General features: G+C 44.0%; 1 pseudogene; it reads left to right on the forward strand.

Annotated features, from left to right (window-relative positions):
* Positions 1 to 857: 857 nt before the first annotated feature.
* On the forward strand, positions 858 to 7132 carry LOC123780267 (immunity-related GTPase family M protein 1 pseudogene; annotated as a pseudogene).
* The last annotated feature ends 388 nt before the right edge of the window (positions 7133 to 7520 follow it).

Genomic DNA, 7520 nt, shown 5'->3' on the forward strand with positions numbered 1-7520 from the left:
TATGCAGGGTTGTCTAGCACCAGGTACAGAGCAGGGACCAGAAGGGCAGGCAATGGGGGACAGGGAGCTGTGGCTGGTACTACAGGGCCCCAGTAGGTTCCCCCTTCAATAGGATGCAGCATGAGGGCTCAGATGTGCGGATATGTAAAAAGTCCATGGTTTGGTCCTACATAGTCACAGAAATGGTCTGGAAAAGTGTGGTTTTGTCCTCTCCTCCCACACCTACCCTGGGTTGTGGGGTCATACTCTGCCCCAGCCCCTACTTGCTTTCCAAAGGGCTGTGGCAGAGCTGGCTTCAACATTTCAGATGACAGATTTAGGAAGCAAAGTTCATTTATCCAACAACCAGTAAGTGGAGGATATGCAGTGGTATATTGTGTTTCAATCATCTAACAGAAATGTGTCCCATACCTCCTGGGCACTAAGAGTGCCAGGTGGAGTCTAGGGAATAAATTTACTGTAAGTGCCAAGACCTGCACGTGTATTTATATGATACTAAGCGTCTACCATGGGATGACAGAATACTTTCTGGGACTTTCACCTTTTGAAGACACAGGGATTTTTCAATTGATCTAGCACATGGGAAGTCAAGGTGAGATGGGTACATGTGGAAATTGTGATGGGATTTAGACAAACCAGGAAAAGAATTCAAGGGCACTAGCCCAGGTCCTATATTCTGCCTGGCCTGGGCCCCACAAGACCACTGATAAGGACATTCAGCATTCTCCATCCAATATTAGGGGCAATCCTACAGGCAAGAAGAATATATAGCATGCTCAGGGGCAGCAGAAATCCCTTCACACAGCCAGATCAGTGAGCTTGGCACTCACCCAGGAGATTGTGTCCCTGGAGCAATGATGGCAGTTCAGGCCTCCAAGAACCTCTATGTACCCCATACACAAGAATCTAGGCTATTCTGGATAATAGTTGAGAGAGGTCTTAAAGAAGGCTTTGAGTATGAGCGCAAAGGAGGCTACTCAGGTATTCTTATTCCAGGGTGTTCTTTCAGCTTGAGCCAAACCCAGAGCTCCATCTTTCTGACTTCTAGCCAGCTTTAGCCATGTGAGCTCTGCCCACCACCATGTGATTCACCCCCTCACCAAGCTCAGGACACCTCCACTCCTGCAGCAAGAAGCACCATCCTTGCTGACTTAGTGCACCTCTCCTGATGGAGGACCCTGAAAACTTTGTGGGCACAGGCCTCTGGAGATTCTGGTCCCTAAGCAGATAGGATAGTGATGACATCATAATCCATCAGCTTCCCTCCCTCTGAACCCTCAGTATCTCCTGATCATTTCATTAGGCATCTCCATCTCCCAATGGGGGTTAGATTCCCTGCAACATTTTCTGAGAAGTGGGGACACATTATGGGATTTACTTTCACACTTGGAAATCAGTGAGTTTTCTTTAATGTGGAGTGATGATGGGAGCTGAGAGAGAACTGCAATTTCTATTCTCTCCCCAGATTAGTAAGGGTGTGTCCAGGGAGAGGTGAATGGTAGTTGACAGCAATAAGTGGACCCATATCCCCTGGAGAAGCGTCTCAGCATCCAGTCATCCCTCAGCCCCTGGGGCTGGAGATTCAGCATTTACTAGGATTGTCCTCCCCTCCTGTCCATACAGAAACAGAATCACACTGTGGGCATACATCTCGGATCCCAGATCATTACTGTGCAATTTGAGTCTTGTTTCTCATCTGTGAGGCACTGTTTCTTGATCTGTGACCAGGAATAATACTACCACTTGTCTAATAGAGCTTGGAGAAGATTAATCAAGAAAAGGCAGGCAGAAGATCCTGCCCAGACAGACTCACAGATCAGAATCTTCATACACTGCGGTAAGAGTTGGAGGGAAGAAGAACCAGAGAGAAGTCTTCCTCAGAGATCCTAACACCAGAGAGAATTCACCAAGAGGTTGGTGGGAGGCCTGCCCAGACTTTCACTTGGATCTTAGCATGATACCCTCACTGGACTCCTGCGAGGCGGGTAGCATGGCTTCCCTGCTGCACAAGACAGAACACTGGGGCTCAGTTTTCAATGTGAAAGCATTCACATTACCATGGGCCAAGCTTATCTGAAAACTCAGTCAGGGCTCTTGGCAATTTCCTCATTGGAAGGGTGTGTCCTGGCCTAATGCTGGATGAAAGCACTCACAGAAATCTGGGGAGCAGTCATGAAAGCAGGACACACCAGTGGAGAAGAAAGCCAGTGTGATGGGTAACAAGCTACACCATAAGACCTGGAGCTCAACATGAAATTTGTCCTACAGACATGACTGCAGTCCTCTTGAGCAGAAACCTGAGCATTTGGATGTGAGGTCTCATCTCCAGCAACATCAGAAGACTCCTTTAGGTGGGTCTGGGAGGGAAGCCCTCATGCAATAGAAGGCCTCATGGCCTCACAGGAAAACTCCTTAGCAAGGAGTCAGTCTTGAATTAGAAAATGTTTTAAAATTTGCATCTGTGCACACAGAAATAGTAGATGTCTTAAGGGAAATTACCACAGCAAGCAGTCGTAACTTGTGGGATTGTGAAAGTCCACCATGTATGGGTGCCTGGGTGGCTAAGTCGTTGAGCATCTGCCTTTGGCTAGGGGCATGACCCCAGCATTCTGGGATTGAGTCCAACAATGGGCTCCCTGCTCCACTGGGAGCCTACTTCTTCCTCTCCCATCCCCCTGCTTGTGTTCCCTCTCTCGCTGGCTGTCTCTCTCTCTCTGTCAAATAAATAAATAAAATCTTAAAAAAAAAAAAAAAGAAAGTCCACCAGGTAGCACTGTATATGTAGCCCCCAGGAGGAGAGTCCACTAGGTAATCCCAACCATTTCTCTTTTCCAGTTCTGCCTTTTAAAAGCTTGACTATTACTACAAGGCTTGGCTTACATGGAAAGTTCATGGGAGTACTTAAATACTTAAATACTTAACAATAATAATCACTACAAAGCACCGACTTAAGAATCAGTAGGTTATTATTTGGAAAGTTCATGTAACTTAAATGTTGAAGTGTATGGGGCAGGGATTTCTTAGGTGTGCAGTTAGGTATGCAGTTAGTGCTGAACAATATGGAAAATTCACTCTTCACTGCTGTTAAAATAATTAAATGGTTCTTGACTCTGAAGACATATGTACTGAGGATGTGTTGGTCCTCAGGATTGAAGGGTATGGAGAGTTGGCAAATCTTACGTCTGCCCTACAGACATCCTCAGTGGGACATCCTGCTCACCCAGGCTGGGTGGAGGAGTACCCATACCTGCCTAGCCTCCTGACTGAGTGACCCTCCTGATGTTCCTCTGCTCAGAGTCCCCTCCGTCTATAACCTGCTTAGGAGCTGACTACTGTACCATAGCTAGAGAGCATTCCTCTCCTCTGAGCAATGGTCTCCTCTGAGCTCCTAACATGTGCACATCTCCTAAATGAGCCCCTCTGCTGCTTTTCTTTTCAACAACTTTATTGTGATATAATTTACACATTCTATGATTCATCTCTTTAAAGTTTTCAGTCGCTTTGAATATATTTACAAAGTTGTACACCTGTCGTGATCAAATTTAGAACATTTTTGTTATCCAAAAGATATCCTGTACCTCTTGACTGCCACTTCTCTTTCCTGCATACCATTTGCCCTTCATATCTAGGAAATCCCCAATATATGTTCTGTGCCTAAGGATTTGCCTTTTCTGGACATTTCATATGAATATAATCATAGAACACATGGTCTGATGGGCGGTCTGCTTTCACTGCGCATGTTTTGGGGTTGATCCATGTTGTGGCAGGTATCAGTACTTCATTTCTTTTCTTGCCCAATACTGATGTCTGGTATGGATAGACCGCTTTTTTTTTATCCATTGAACAGTGGACCGACAACTGTTAATTCCACCTGAGAGGCTACTGTAATAATGCTGCGGTGAACATTTGCATGCAACTTTTCGGTGGATGTATGTTTTCATCCCTCTTAGGTATACACCTAGGAATGTAATTGCTGGGTCATTTAGTGACACTGTTTAAATTATTTTACCAGTTTTATTGGGAAATAATTGGCATACATCACTGTAGGAGTTTAAGTCCTACAATCTGATGATTTGACTTCTATATATCGTGAAGTAATTACCACAATAAATTCAGTCAAAATCCACCATCTCAGTAAAAGGAAAAGAAAGGAGAAAAAAGAGAAAAAATGTCTTGTGATGAGAACTTTTACGGTGTATTCCCTATAAACTTTCCTATAAATCATACAGCAGTGTTATTTATAGTCATCAGGTTGTACATTACATCCCTAGTACTTACTTATCTTATAACTGACATCTTGTACCTTTTGAACACTTCCTGCAATTCCCCCTCCTCTCACTCTGTGCCTCTGTCAATCCACAAGTCTGTTCTCTTTTTCTATGAATTTAGTTTATTTTAATTTTAGATTCCACACATCAGTTAGATCTTGCAGTATTTGTCTGTCTGATTTATTTTGCTTAGCATGATGTTTCAAGGTCCATACATGTTGTTACAAATGATAGGATTTCCTCATTTTCTATGGTTGAATATGTTTACATTTTTGACAAATTATCAAACATTTTTTGCAGAGACTTGCTGTTTGTCATCTAAGTGCCTTTGCAGGGAGTTGGGTGTGGATCTGACACCCTCACTTTGGGTTACCAAATCTGATGATGCCTCCGCCACTCTGTGTGCCTGGCCCTCCTAACTCCCCTGCTTTTCCTATTTCTGCAGGACACTCCACTGCTCCGTGGTGGGACACAGCCCACCCACTCTCTTCACACCCCATTACTTACATCCTCCACCTCTGATATGCCTTACAATACGGGCTGGAGTGTCTTCCCTAAGGAGATTGCCATCAACATGGAAAAGGCCTTGGGAGGAGGGAATTTGTTGGAGGTGGTCTCTGTGGTTAGGGGGACCTTGAAGAAAGCATCCAATGCCCCAGTGAGCATTGCAGTGACTGGGGACTCCAGCAATGGCATGTCCTCTTTCATCAATGCACTGCATGAAGAGGAGGACTCAGCTCCCACTGGGGTGGTGAGGACAACCCAGATTCCCACTCGCTACTCCCCCCCCCCCACTTTCCCAACGTTGTGCTGTGGGACCTACCTGGAACAGGGGCAGCTATCCAAAGCCTGGAGAACTATATGGAAGAGATGAAGTTTAGCCAGTATGACCTCTTCATCATCATTGCATCTGAACAGTTCAGCATGAATCTTGTGAAGCTTGCTAAAACCATCCAAGGCTCCTACCGATCTTCCTACTTCTTATGGTCCATAGATGAGTGAGAAACAAACTGAGGGTTTCAGAGGAGAGGGAGGTGGAAATGGGATAGGCTGGTGATGGATAGTAAGGAGGGCACATATTGCATGGTGCACTGGGTGTTATATGCAACTAATGAATCATGGAACTTTACATCAAAAACCAGGGATGTACTGTATGGTGACTAACATAATATAATAAAAAATATTATTAAAAAAAAGAAAGAAAGGAGGGGTATTTAAGCATGATCAGGGAGGGAAGGGGAAACTAGCACAAATTCTACTTGCTTATTTCCCCAGGGCCAGCTATGTTTCTCTCCTCTCAACACTTAATGTTTTCACAGAGTAGTCATAATTGCTCATAAACTAAGATGTAAATATCCCATTGTTTCTTGGAGTGAGAATGAGTGTAGAAAAGTCTACAATTATTACAGTAACCCTCTAAGTGATAAAAACCAGTTTCCAGAGAGACGTGACAGATTTTTCTCAGAAAAAACAAAGCTCACAGTTTTATTTCATACAAATCATAAATGTGTGACTTTTATTACTCTGGGAAAAGTAGATTGTTGCCTAATGGGACTGTTACTTGAACACATTTCTTCCCAATATGGAATTATTAACTCAGTATACTTGGGCCCAGGATACTCTGAGTTAGAATGGTGGGGAAATGAACCAACCCCACATTCTAACCTTGTCAATAGGAGAACATGTTCTTACTGTTCGTGGCAGAGTCGTTTTAGAACTAACAGCAACCGTGATCCAGCTCTCTCTCATTTTGCCAGTAAGAGAATTAAGTGCAGTCTCTCACTTTAGGTTAGTGACTTGCTCAGAACCCACATAGCAAGAAAATGACAAAGGCAAAATCCAAATGTAAGCCTTTTCCATGAGATCAAAAATGACTGTTCTATTCTCTAATCCTAATATAATTAGAACTTCAATAAATATCTATTGGACAACAACAAAAACAACAACAACAACAAAAAACCCATCCAAGGCTTAGGAAAGAGGTTCTATGTCATCTGGACCAAGCTGGACAGGGACCTCAGCAGAAGTGCTTTCTTGGAGGAAAGACTCCTGAAGAATATTCGGGAGAATATCCGCGAAACTCTCCAAAAGGAGGAAGTCTGTGAACCCAACATATTCCTGGTCTCCAGCCTTGAACCTTTATTGCATGACTTCCCAAAGCTTAGGGGCACCTTGCACAGGGACATTTCTGACATCAGGTACCATGGTCCCCTACAGAGTCTGTCCCACACTTATGAGAAGGCCATCAAGGACAAAGTGACCACTTGCAAGGGGAAAATAGCCTCAAAGTCTTTTGACACGCTTGGCATCTGGAATGCAGATGATCTGGAGGAGAGTCTGATGGCCTACTGCTTGCTCTTTGGTGTGGATGATGAATCTCTCCAGCAGATGGCTCAGAGTATGGGGAAACCCATGGAGGAGTACAGGGCCATTATGAAGTCTCAGGATCTATACACCATCCTCAGAGAGGACTGGCCATTATCTTGCATGAATTGTAATATAGTCTCTTGCTTATATTCAATTCTGAGATACATCCCACTGTTAGGTGACTTTATTTTCAACTCCCTGAGGAAGTGGAAACACAGACACCTCCTTGAAATAGTTGCCAAGGACACCAGGGCCATCCTGAAGAAAATCCTGAGACAGTCCATCATCTGAGGAAGTGATGCCTCAGCAGGCTCCTTCTGGAGGGAAGTCAGGACATCTGGGATCCTCTCCTCACACTTTCCCATTTCTGAATTGTCAATCAAGCTCAATTACTTCCACGTTCATTGATTCTATGTTCCCCGAGGTATAAGAGATGACTTGCTCATTTTGAACCCATGTCAGGAAATTCCCAAATATGTTCTACTTTTGTCATTTTTTAAATGTATCCAAAGGTGGCAGAAAAGATCTGTTCAGTGTGACATACAATCTCATTCTGACATCCCCTTATCACTTAACTATCAATCATTTCTCTAACACCCATGTTCTTTCAGTTCTCATCTCACTCTGTGGTCACACACAATCTTGACCTACCCGTAGGTCAGTGGTAGACACTCTAAGATGGCCTCCAACATTTTCTCCTATTTTCATGGCTATGTTTAATCCCTTTCCCTGGAGTGACTAATAGAATATGGCAGCAATAATGGAATGTCCAAAAAGTCCAGAACTTTGTTATGGAAAGTGTAGCTCTGGCTTATAAACATTCTGTTCACTGTCTCTGTCTTACCCCTGCTCCAGCTCTGTCTCCCTCTCTCTCACTCTCTGTCT

This window comes from Ursus americanus, chromosome 5, assembly GCF_024610735.1.
Source record: "Ursus americanus isolate L20-20 chromosome 5, mUrsAme1.1.p, whole genome shotgun sequence".
Classification (NCBI taxonomy): domain Eukaryota; kingdom Metazoa; phylum Chordata; class Mammalia; order Carnivora; family Ursidae; genus Ursus; species Ursus americanus.